A 12,312-nucleotide genomic window follows, 5' to 3' on the forward strand; every position below is an offset into this window, starting at 1 on the left:
ATTCTTTGTGCGTTGAACCCAACTACCTATGTATCATTTATATGCAGGTATTATGTAATATATTGTAATTTGATTGACACTGTTAATCATGTTGGACATTGCTTTACACATGCTTGTTGCCAAATTTTGGTTTATTTGTATGTGTTGTACAGAATGTGAGTGATACAACACATCAACATGAGAGTTATTGTGTTTAGACAGAAGATTGCCAAGATAATGAGATCTACAAGTTGGAATAGTGACAGTGAGTTTGACACTCACAAATAAATGTGACATTATTTCAACTATGATGTGCTTGGTTTCCTTCATGGTATGCCAGGGTCTTTCATAGTTTGGTATGACATTGCATGTCCAGTTGCTGCTTAAACGTTGCCATTGTTTGACACCTGACTTGGATATTTCAGTTTGGAATGATCAGCCTTCAGGTATAGTTTTTGCAATGACAAGTAGTCTGAAGTAAAACTGACCTAGGAATCGAAATGTGGGCTTTTTGTGTATGAGACCTATGTATGTTTGGAAGACTAACGTGGTCCAAGAGGCTTGTACAGTGAGGTATCTGTCAGAAAAAGTATATAGTGTAAATTCAATGTTGAGGAATCAATACTTATTGGCATTGATTCTTACACCATTTCTTGATCATAAGTATGTATTTTTGTTAGTGGTAATTACACTATGATCATCGCTATCTGACCTACGGATATAGCTAGGTACAAACAGGGGTGGCATCGTGAGCAAATGATCAATGGATTAAGCCAAGATCTGTGACTGGGAGTGAGCGGTTGAAAAGTGTCACCACTCTGTCTATCATCTTGTTGTGTTTGCTCTGTTTGCCCTAAGTGGCCAAGGGTACGCCCAGAAAGTGGGTCCCTTGCTCTCTGTGCCACTGGATTTAAGCTGGCCTGGCTGATGAGGGGTAATTCCCCAAAACTGGTCCAGCAAGGACCTGGCCTGGCAGGTCAGGCTGGACTGTCCCCATGCGGAACAGGGTCAAGGCTGATTTGCATATGGCTGAGTCCAAACTGGGGTGGCACACTGAGCAAAAGAACAATTGATTCAACCCCGATCTGTGACTGGGGGTGAGTGGTTGAAAAGTTTTGGCACTCCATCCATCATCTTGTTGTGATTGCTATGTTTGCCCTAAGTGGCCATGGGTATGCCCAGATGTGGGTCCCTTGCTCACTGTGCCACTGGATTCAAGCTAGCCTAGCTGATGAGGGCTAATACCCCGAAACCCATCCCAGGATGCTTCTTTCTGGTCCAGCGAGGACCTGGCCTGGCAGTACTGGCTGGACTGGTCGCATGAGGAACATGGACCTAGGTTTGATCCTAGGGTATGGCTTCTGTATTGGCCTATGTTAGCAATGTGTGTCAATTACTTTGTTGAAATGAGATGCAGCAAATATAGGCACAATTTAATAATTTATTACATTGATAAAGGATGTCAATGTCCCTCATTACAAATGTGAATTTTATGACTTTGAATGTTGTCATGGTTGGTGCTTACCTTCCATTTGCTCTTTCAGTGTCACTTATTTACATAGAGTACATATTTGTTCCATTATTTAAACTAAGACTTTCGTCGCATGACAGTCATTGATATTTGATGGCCCTTTCAAATTTATTGTCCTAAGAAATTCATCAGTCAAGAGATATACTGCCATGTGAGAAACAGATACTCTGAAAGTGAAGATTTTGACTACAACAGTTTTAAATCAAGGGATTTACATATATTCCCACATTGATACTCTATTGCCTGCGCAGACATTCCACTTTGTTGAGGTTGTTCCTTTAAAGTTAGCTTCAACACTATTGTGGGGCCCATGGTTTGTCATTTGCTGTCAATGCAATTACACTACTTCTGATTCTGCCAGCTCACAACACCTAGCCCTGGTTATTTTATCAGTGTTGCTGTGCCCTGGGAAGGCATTCCATGGGTGGAACAATGGTGTTCCCACACATACACCTAGAGATTCTAAAGCATTCCCAGATTTACCAATACAGGTAGCCCTGGAAATATGTCAGAATGCTATGCCTTCTCAGGGGAGGCATACCAACGAGAAATATCTTTATTTCTCCTTGTTACTTCCTCTTTCTATGTGTGCTGCATTCTGCAACACCCATATAAAGATAAAAAATCCTCAGGACATTGGTTTTGTGGTGGATTGTCTCCCTTCCTGCACAAAAATAATCCTGCTTACAACGCAGACACCCTTGCAACATGATGCAAGTGTGCCTGTGTTGGCGCTAAGCAGTGCATCGTGTGCTATCCCAAGGAAAAGAAAGGAATGTGCTGTAATATGTTAAATGCTGCGCACTGCTGCCCTTTCCCTGTCACACAGCCCAGCAAGGTGACTTGTTGCGCTGCGTGACATTTTGGTAAATATGCCCCTTGCTGTTTTACAATCCACAGGCCTTCTCTTCTTCTGCACGAAAGCTCCAACACTCCTGCTTACCTTACTGGACCGGTTCAGGAATGCACCCAAGATAGACATTCCAAGAACAATACAGATGCCCCGCCCAATCTGGCATTTATATTGATCATCATTTCTCTTTTAACAATTATACGTTTTAGAACTGTGTGGGTTCACTTCTCCCTAATATGTATTGTTCCAACCTATTTGACAGAAGTATTATAACTTGTGTCTCTGGGGCTGAAGGAGTGTTTTTGATGGATTAGCTGAACTGTGTCATTCCTTAATTTCCTTCCACATCAGATTTGATAATGATGACGATGTGCTGCTCATCAACCTGATGAATATTGTTGTTGTGCAGTGTTTGTCTTAGTCACACCTTTCCAAACTTGCTGTTCCCATGCATTCAGCAAACCCCTAACCCTCTTCCCACAGGCTGTGTGACTCACAATTGCACACCATAAATGGATCACACACTCACTTGGGGGGCAGATGAGGTGAAGGCGATACCAACTCACTGTAGGATCTTCTTAGCACTCGCAAAGTTACTACTCGTAAAGTTACTGATTGGAAAGTTACTAGATGCAAACATACACAGTCAGAGTCAGTAAAGTAACACCAAAAGTGTAACTTACTTTACTTTTGTGAATCAGGCCCTCCCTGTGTTAATTACAAAGTCCATGAAACATGGAGTAACCAAACCTTCTCCTCCTGAGTTGTGACTCCTTAGTCGAGGATTATGTAAGCTTAGTTTTATTCTTTTTTGCAAATTAGATCCTAGATTGCTTAGGAGTTACTACTGCTAGTTTTTGTAATAAGAGTCTTTTTGTGATGGCGGTCTGGTCTCAGTCTTTTGATAAATCACTAACTCTGGGTTTTCTTTCAGTCTAGTTGCCTATGATGAATCTTTCAGAATAATCCAACAGTTGGAGTTCACCTCATTTGGAATACGAGAAAGTGGGACAGCGCCTTGTGATGTCTTCCCCATTAGCACAAGTTCACTAAAAGTACTACCACCATTAATAAGAAGGCCCTTATGGGAAATCCTGCAAAAAGGCTTGGAAAGTTTTCAAGAGGTACCATCGTTTAAACAATTCAGGTAAGAAGTGAACTTGAAGAACTAGTTGATAATGTAGTAGTGAAGTTGTCCTTTGCAAGGAGAGATAATAAATACTATGTTTTTGTGTATGTTGGCAGACCCCTTAATGAGCAAATAGTTACAGAGTATAGGACAAGGGCAGTTACTACCCTAACTACTATACTGTATAATTGTTTTGGGGCTGGGTGTTGAAAAACATCATCAAGTGAAACAGAATTAATGTTGTCACTATTCTGTTCCTGTTCCAATGCCAAACTTGTGGTGCGGTATAATTAATTGATGGACAGCAGGAAGAGGTAAGTAACCTACTGAAGAATATATACATGGCAAGAGACTTCAGGTAGGGAAGTCTAGGATGAAAAGTTGATGTATAATGTGTGACCTCTGAAATTCCAGAGGGCAAAACTATGTCGCACTTGTGTTAACAATAATGCTTAACAATGCTATACTAGCCAACCAGCAAAGAAAAGGCAGATAATGGTGCTGACTAAGAAATAAATTTAAGCCCATTTATTGTAAGATTCACCCTCTCTACCCACAACAGGCCCATCCCCCGCTCCAAGTCAAAATGGGTCACAAAAAGTTCAAAGTCCAATGCCCAAATCCCTTTCCCCAAATGCTGTCCTTTCCACCCTCTCCACCCTTAGCATGCCCCTTCAAAACAAAAATCAATTTACTGAGCCAATTTCTGCTGCCCACGCCGGAGCGATGCTGTCTTGCACCTGAGCTCGGCCATCTCACATCTGAGGTGTGCCAGCTGTTATAGGATGTGGTGGAAGAGGCCTGGGGCCTCATGTAGGTAGCCAAATACCGGTCGGTAACGGCCGATTTCCGGTAAATATGCCGTTACCGACCGGTATTCAGACAAGTGAGATGTAGGAGTCCAAAAAACACTTTTCGGTAAATATGAGGCGGTAAATACCGATTCATATTTACCGAATTCCAAAATACCGATTCAGATTTACCGAATACATAATTAACGAATCGGTAAATATGAAGTGGTAAATATGAAGTGGTAAAAATTAAAATGACATGTAGGAGCACTCGGTAATGAAGAAATCCAAGAAAATCGGTAAATAAGAGTCGGTAATTAACACGGATTGAAAGCAGGTGGTAACCATCAACAGTGCAGATAAGCAATCCCAAAATGCAACAGCGTGGACAACATAGCCGCTATGTACGTCATTGCAAGGCGCCTACGTCTACAGGCAGCAGGACTGAGGGTTTGGCGACGGGAGGAACGCATCTACAGACAGCGCATCACACTATTCCAGCTGACTGATGCAGAGATACATGAGAGGTACAGGCTACACCCCGAAACCATCATGGACTTAATCAGGGACCTGCACCCACTCCTGGACCAGCCAATAAGAAGGGCGCACGCCATACCCCCACATGTGCAGGTGCTCTGCAGCCCACATCTGTTGGCATCCGGCAGTTATCAGGTGGTGACAGCTGCGGTGGGTGGTGTATCCCAGAGTTGCCTGTCCCGTTCCTTCAGGAATTTCCTGGATGCCATGATGCAGAGAATGCACCACTACATCAGCTTCCACAACACACAGGCTGCACTGCAGAAAAAAAAACAGACATTTCTCACATGGCACAGTTCCCCCATTTAATTGGCTGCATTGATGGTACACACATCCCAATCTGTCCACCAGCTGACACAGAGCACATATACAGGATCAGGAAGTCCACCCACTCCATCAATGTGCATACCGAATTGAATGATTTTGTGAATGGTCCTGTGGGTGGCAGAACCAAAAGGTGGGCGTATGCTATTTACAACGAAGTCTGCAAGTTGTCGCACAGTGAGGCGGCTTCCAGATTGAGAGCTATTGACCAAGCAAACATGGAGAAGGCTTTAGCCGTTATAGATAATAGCTTTAGCACTCTCTCTTCTAGGATTCATACATGAGACAATAGGCACATGCAAGTACACGGCGCATGCAATGTACAAGCCCCGAATTTGGCGTCCGTCCTACGAGGTATCCCAGTGCCTGTGATTACACCTTCTTTCACTCTGCTTGCAAACGGTAGTCATTTAATTTTGAATAATGAAGCTTGCTGCGGGATGTGAGTGGGAATCCCGTACATAACTGTCTCGCATAAAGTTGTCTGCTGCAATACTGTTCTTTTTCCACCCCCGCATGTGCGGCTGGATGTTTCCATCTGGCCTTCGATTCCAACCTTGAAAGCAGAGTTCAACAAGTTGAGCAGAATAGAGCGCTATTGTCCCACAAAGAGGTGCCTTTGACTTCCTCTCGTGAAACATTTGTCCTTCACGTTGCTAATACGCGCACTGAGGTACAGGCGCCTCTGAATACTGACCTCCCCCTGCATTTCGGCTCTTTGATCCAAACTATTTTCAATGCCTCGTCCACGACCGGCCTGGCTCATTTTTTTAAACATGTGGGCTCGGGTCTCGTGACCTCTTTCCAAACTATTTTTGGTGTAATTCCGGCATTTGTTCATTCACTTTTCTCGAGCATCTTTGGAGGTGTCCCGCTGCTCCTGGCGCTAGTGGCAGGTGTGCTGCTTTTCCTTTTCATACTCCGGAATGGCTGCTCCTTCTGTGCCACACGAGCACCTGTCCCGTCTGCATCTTCTTCGTGATAGGATGCTTGACTTCTATGGTACTTTGCCATTGGCGACTGTGAGCCTGGCTTATGGATTATCCTTCAGGTATTCCTACTTCACCTGCGTACAACCTGTATTTCACTGCCTGGATTGTCCCTTTGAATGGCCTCTGGATTTGTGCTTGACCAACATGGTGTCTCCGGTGCCGGATTTCGATCGACTGATGAGGCCCTTAGTGTCTCACGAGTTGTCCTGTTCTGGTGTCCGGATCATGGCGTGTGGTGCGGCGCGTGGTATCCTGGGTAATTGGGACATCTCAGCGGCAGCCTACGACTTCTTGTCTATGAGCTATTTGGAGGAACATTCCGGGTGCCCTCTGATTGTGCTAGAGGCTCCGTTGGTTGGAGAACACGTATGTTCCTTTTCTTTACTTAATTGGATGGCTGAGACTTTTAGTGGCCCTGCAAACGATTTTTTGTTGGAAGCCGTGGCCACATATGCTGCCTATACATTCATGGATTAACTGGATTGTCGTCCAATGCGTCTGTGCTACTGGACAGCACCCTGGCGCAACATTTATTTCTTTTATTTCTCTTTTTTCTCTTCCTGATGGTCGGCTTGAGTTTTTTACTATACTTGCATTGTGTTTTTTGGAATTTTATGCTGCAATTAATTGGACTTTAGGACTTTGGCGCTGCATTGGTTACGCCTTGTTCTGCTCTGACGAAACTGAACTCTGCGTTCTCTCTTTTCTTGCCTATTGAATATTGCTTCGCTCAAGGGGGCGTGTAGTGAGTTCTCCCTGAATACGAACATACATTGTTCAGTTAGCATAACCACGTTGAATGTTATGTAGCCATCTTTTTGTCTTTGCACACGACACTGCGTTTACATGTTCTTTCTTGAATAAACTGCTGACTCGAGACTTCCTTCAGACGAGTGCAATCTGTTGTTACCATCCCAAGCTCTGCGTACATGCTGTGACACACAGTCTGGAATTTTACACAATGCATGTTTTCCACTCTAGGTTGTTCGACCCACTATTTAGCCATGACACACGCGCAGCTGCAAATACCTGAAAGTTGGTGCTTTTCATATCACAGACATCATGTTTATTATTCAGACCGAAGACGAGCCTTCCTGCGAGAAGGCTCCTGATGCTCCTGTGATGTGATTTCACTAAGCTGATTTTTGAGGTATGGGGTCCCCTATTCAAGCCTAAGAGACCTTCTATTATAGCATAATTATGATATTAGCTACTTAGTTAAGGGAAGGTGGTAGTATCCTCGGTATTTTCCGAATCGCTAAATACCACCTCGGTATTTTCCGAATCGGTAAATACCACCTCGGTATTTTCCGAATCGGTAAATACCACCTCGGTATTTACCGATTCGGTGAATTCCGATTCGTGATTACCGAATGTTACCGAATCGGTAACTGTTACCGAATTTTTACCTACATATAACTTACCGATTCTAATTTACCGATTCGGTACGGCTCGGTATTTAAGAACCGGTAAAATGTATTTACCTACATGAGGCCCCTGGTGTTGAGTCCAAGGAGGAGGAGAGGCTGGTGGTGGTACGGGTGGCAGTAGACCCCAGCTGCAGTTGGCGGTGGCGGTGGCATGGCCAATTAAAAATTAAGGGCCCATTCACAAAAGTAATCTGAGACAAACTCCTAACTTTACGACTTTCGGTATTCACAAAGTGCATTTAGGAGTAGTTAAAATAGGAATCCTAACTTTACTACTCCTAAATGCCCTTTGTGAATACTGAAATTCATAAAGTTAGGATTTTGTCTCAGTTAAACTTAAGTTTAGGTCTTAATTTTACCAAAACTTATGTTTAACTGAGAAAAAATCCTAACTTTACGACTTTCGGTATTCACAAAGTGCATTTAGGAGTAGTAAAGTTAAGCTTCTTAACTTTACTACTCCTAAATGCACTTTGTGAATACCGAAAGTCGTAAAGTTAGCATTTTGTCTCAGATTACTTTTGTGAATCTGGCACATTGATAATATTAATTATATTTATAAATACCTATATTATTTGTGAATAATGAATTAATGAATATGCACTCTATTATTAACTGGCATAAAAAATATTTATTTTCAGAAATACAAAAAAGAATATACATAAGTCGTCAATGTGTATAATGGGTACAATCTGAAGATTGTGGGGGCTGCAACTCTGCCCTTCTACGATGCCCGCAGTGACTGCGGGCTCTTGCTGCCTGCTTCTGCCATTGAGTGTGACTGGAGAAGGGAGGGAAAGTAGAGGACAGGCCAGAAATCGGGAAAAACCAAAGTACAAAAAAGTCACCAAAACCTATAATAAGCACGAAAATAAACACATGGAAAATGACTCAATACTAAGTAGTAGTAGTAGTAGTAAAGCTTTATTTCGATATAGAAACATATCATAAAAGCAAAACATGACAGCATAAAAACAATGGTCGAAACAAAGCAATTTACAATTCGTATTACCATTAAAAACATTTCATATTTACACGAGATAATCTTAAAATTTATGAGAAATGAAAAAGGGACACTTTACTGTATCGTCAGTTGTTTAGCAGATCTTATGCGCCAAGCCCAGCCTAGGAATTTGGCCAAACAAATGGTAAAAAAGGGTCTTGTATCTGAGAGCAATATTCTTATAGCTTCCAGATGTGAGCGAGTTCCCAGGCTCCTACAAAGAGGCTTCAACCACCTCCGTCTAGGGGCCATATAGACTCGACACTCAAATAGAAAATGTGCGACAGATTCGATTTTTAGCTCGCAGAATGGGCAATAGGGTACAGTTTTCAGTGGTGGTTTCCAGGTAGAGGTAAACTGACATAAAGGTAAGACCCCAACCCTGAATTTAAAATATAATGCCCTATCATGTGAACTGTGAATCAAGTCCAAATATGGTTCTCTGGAGGGGATATCTTTAACCATCAAGAAGTTGGCAACAGATCTTGGGTGATTTGATTTACCAAGTCTCTCGTTATCCACCCAAGACCAGTAAGCCTTCTTCAGTTCTTGTTTAGGAGGTGCTGTTTTATTTTCCCACGCAGCTCCCAGACCGAGCTTGTATAATGCCCTCTTGACCTCTCTGAGCCAGGCGATCTTATGCCAGCCAGGTAAGGACAGTACATCTTTTAGGGCGTCTGCATAGCTGTGGAGTTCGGGGACGTTCCAAATGCTAGACCATAGTAGTAAGGGGCGTAATTTAGCTTGCTCGCAGATTGGACGAGTACCTGCGTCCAGCAAGAGGGGGATTGTGGGGGTGCTCTGGGGTAGCCTCATCAGATCTTTGTGAAATTTATTTTCTAGGTGGGCCAAAGTATCCACTCTCTGGGTACCCCAAAGTTCTGCGCCATACAGTGCTGCACTCACAACCCTACCCCTATAAATATCAAGAAGTGCCCCAATAGGTTTTATGGAGGAAGCACGCTGCTCTTTAAGTAAAGCACCAACAACCCTCTTATGGGTTAGAAACACTTTTTGGTGATGGGCCTTCCAGCTCATACTATCACAAAGACGTATGCCTAGATAGTCAAATTCTTTGACCCGTTCTAATGTGACAGAGTCTAGAGTGGGGGGTTTAACAGATTTCTTAGGGGGGTTGAGGACAAGAAATTTAGTCTTGCCAATATTTATGGCCAGTCCCTTGGTGTCACAGAAGGCCTTGAAGCTGGAAAGTAATAACTGTATGCCTGCAGGTGATTTCGAAATCAGGAGGGTGTCGTCCGCAAACAGGAGCGTCGGGATTTTCCTTCCAGCCAGGGATGGTGCATCTGCAGGATGTTGAAGAAGGTGCTCCACCACTCCATTGACGTAAAGCGAAAACAGAGTGGGGGCAAGCACACACCCCTGGCGGACGCCCCTGTCTACTGGAATACACGGGGTTTTTTCTCCCTGGGCACCCCATCTGATTTGGGCAAAGTTGTTTTCATGGAATTTTATCAGCAAGGCCAACAAATAGGGAGGTAGACCTAACTCGTCAAGGACCTTCCACAATAATGCTCTTGGAACCAGGTCGAAGGCTGTTTTTAAGTCTATGAAGACTAAGAATAAGCTGCCCCCTCCTAGCACCACTACCTTCCAATAGAGCATTAAAAGGCGGAATGTCTGCTCGACGGTGCCTGTCCCTGATCTAAAACCCGCTTGGAAATCAGACAATATCTGATTTTCATCCACCCACTCCAGAATCCTGCCCAATACCACTTTCCCCGCTACCTTTTGCGTCGAATCCAGCAAACTGATGGGGCAGTAATTGGCTGGGTCTTCCCTGCTACCCTTCTTGAAAATGGGGACTACTTCAGCGCCCCTCCAAGAGTCAGGGAAAGACCCCCCCAACATAACCTCATTAAGAAGAGCAGCAATTAATCTGCTCCAAAATGGGGGATTATTTTTTATCAAGTCGCCCGGGATCCCATCAGGTCCTGCCGCTTTGTTAGAAACAATACACCTGATTGCCTTCTCTACTTCCAAGGTGGTAAATAGGACTTCATTTGGTGGGAGATCTGTGGAACTGAGCCTTGGGAGCGGGTCTGGTTGCGGAGGCCCTGTCTGAGCCGAATACAATTTCGAAAAGTGGGCAAACCAGGCAACACCAGGGATATTACAAGTCAGTTGTTGATCAATGGGCTTGTCTCTTGATCTTAGCAAGTCCCAGAACCCCTTAGCATCTTTCCTTGTGCTCGCCTCCGTTAGGTCACGCCAAAAGTTGAAATCATATGTCCGCTTGGCCTCAGTCACAGTTTTCCTATAAAGTTTCCTTGCAGACCTGATGGTAGCTTGGTCTTTTCCTTTTACTGCAGCAACAAGATCACCCTTAGCAAGTCGACACTTGGCTGTGAACCACTTTTCACTTGTTCTCAGGGCCCCCTTTGAAGCAGTTCTGGAGCTGGGTTTGGGAATGGTGAACAGCCCACTTGGTGCCGTTACAGTCTCCGTAAATAACGATAAAAACATCTTGCTATCGCTATTCGTGCTATCAAGCCTAGATTCAGCCTCTAGTAAGATGGTTTCAGCTTGTGACATCCTAGCCTCATCCGCTGAGACTCTTGCCCATTTAAGACGTCTGCCACAGTTTGAGGGAAGAATCTCATGTGAAGCTTTCCATAACTGATTAGTGGTTTCTTGAGACCCAGTTTGCCAGGGGACAGAAATGGTTAAAGCGAGAGGGTTGTGGTCGCTGTCACAGGTCTCTATAACCTCCATGTCTTGATGATATGGCCAGAGGTTATAGTTGAGCATAACAAAGTCAATTCTGGATGAGTGGCCCGTCCTATTGTATGTATGGGCACCCATGGGATCTGATTTAGAACGCCCATTCGTTGCTCTCAAGTTATGCTCCATGCAAAGAGCATTTATATCGATCGCCTTTTGTGTCCATTTAGGGATCGGTTCGAGGTTCAAAATAGGGATGCCCCTCCTGTTATCCTCCTCGTTGGTATCCAGAATATCTTCTTTGGCTAAAGGTTCAAAACAGCAATTAAAATCGCCTGCCAGCAGGACGAGAGAGTCGGCGTCACAGGCAGACAGGTAGTTACTTAAGCCTAAAGAGTTTAGAGATCCTCCGTTCCTATTGCCCCTTAAGTAGAGATTAAATAGTTCTAGTTTACTTCCCCCTTTGTAGTGCACTGTTAGCCATTGAAGGTCAGGTGTTTCGGTGGTCCTTTGAGAAACACTGAGGTCTAGTGCTATGTTGATCCAGATGAGAAGACCACCGGATGGACGTCCTTTAGAACCTTGGTGACATACAGCCGGAACATAGAAGGTCGAAAACCCCACTCTATGTCTAGGGTCCTGGCACCATGTTTCCTGTAGCAAGCAAATGTCATAGGGTGCCAGGAAGGTGTTCCATTCCGGGTTATCAAAGTTACGTGCAAGGCCAGCCACATTCCAGCTTAAGACCCTCAGTGACGAATCGCCTGGGGAGGCAACTCTAACAGGCAGGTCGAGCTCCATTGGATTAGATTGTACTGGAGGAGGGGGGATCGAACAGGGGCTGTCTGGCCTCGTTTCCACTCTTTTGCAATCTAAAATGGCCATTTTGATCGGTTCCATGGCCCGGGGCAAGAGAGTCAGAAGCCCGGCTTGGCTAGTTGGAGGGCCGTTGGTTGGATTTCCAATTATGTCTATAACATGTGGAGACAATGCTTTTTCTAGTTGTGGGCATGCTGGGAACATAGAAAGTCAATCGACCTCCTCCAGGCCTCCAAATC

General features: G+C 44.2%; 1 protein-coding gene across 1 annotated transcript in view; it reads left to right on the top strand.

Moving 5' to 3' along the window:
• The window catches only part of LOC146806154 (olfactory receptor 51E2-like), a 46,711-nt gene that overhangs the window by 18,849 nt on the left and 15,550 nt on the right, over window positions 1-12,312 (top strand). The window contains exon 2 of the mRNA XM_085623870.1: window positions 3,298-3,510. The gene's annotated coding sequence lies outside the window, so the exon portion shown is untranslated. The remainder of the gene's footprint in view (window positions 1-3,297; window positions 3,511-12,312) is intronic.

This window comes from Triturus cristatus, chromosome 8 (genome assembly GCF_964204655.1).
Source record: "Triturus cristatus chromosome 8, aTriCri1.1, whole genome shotgun sequence".
NCBI classification, from domain to species: Eukaryota; Metazoa; Chordata; class Amphibia; order Caudata; family Salamandridae; genus Triturus; species Triturus cristatus.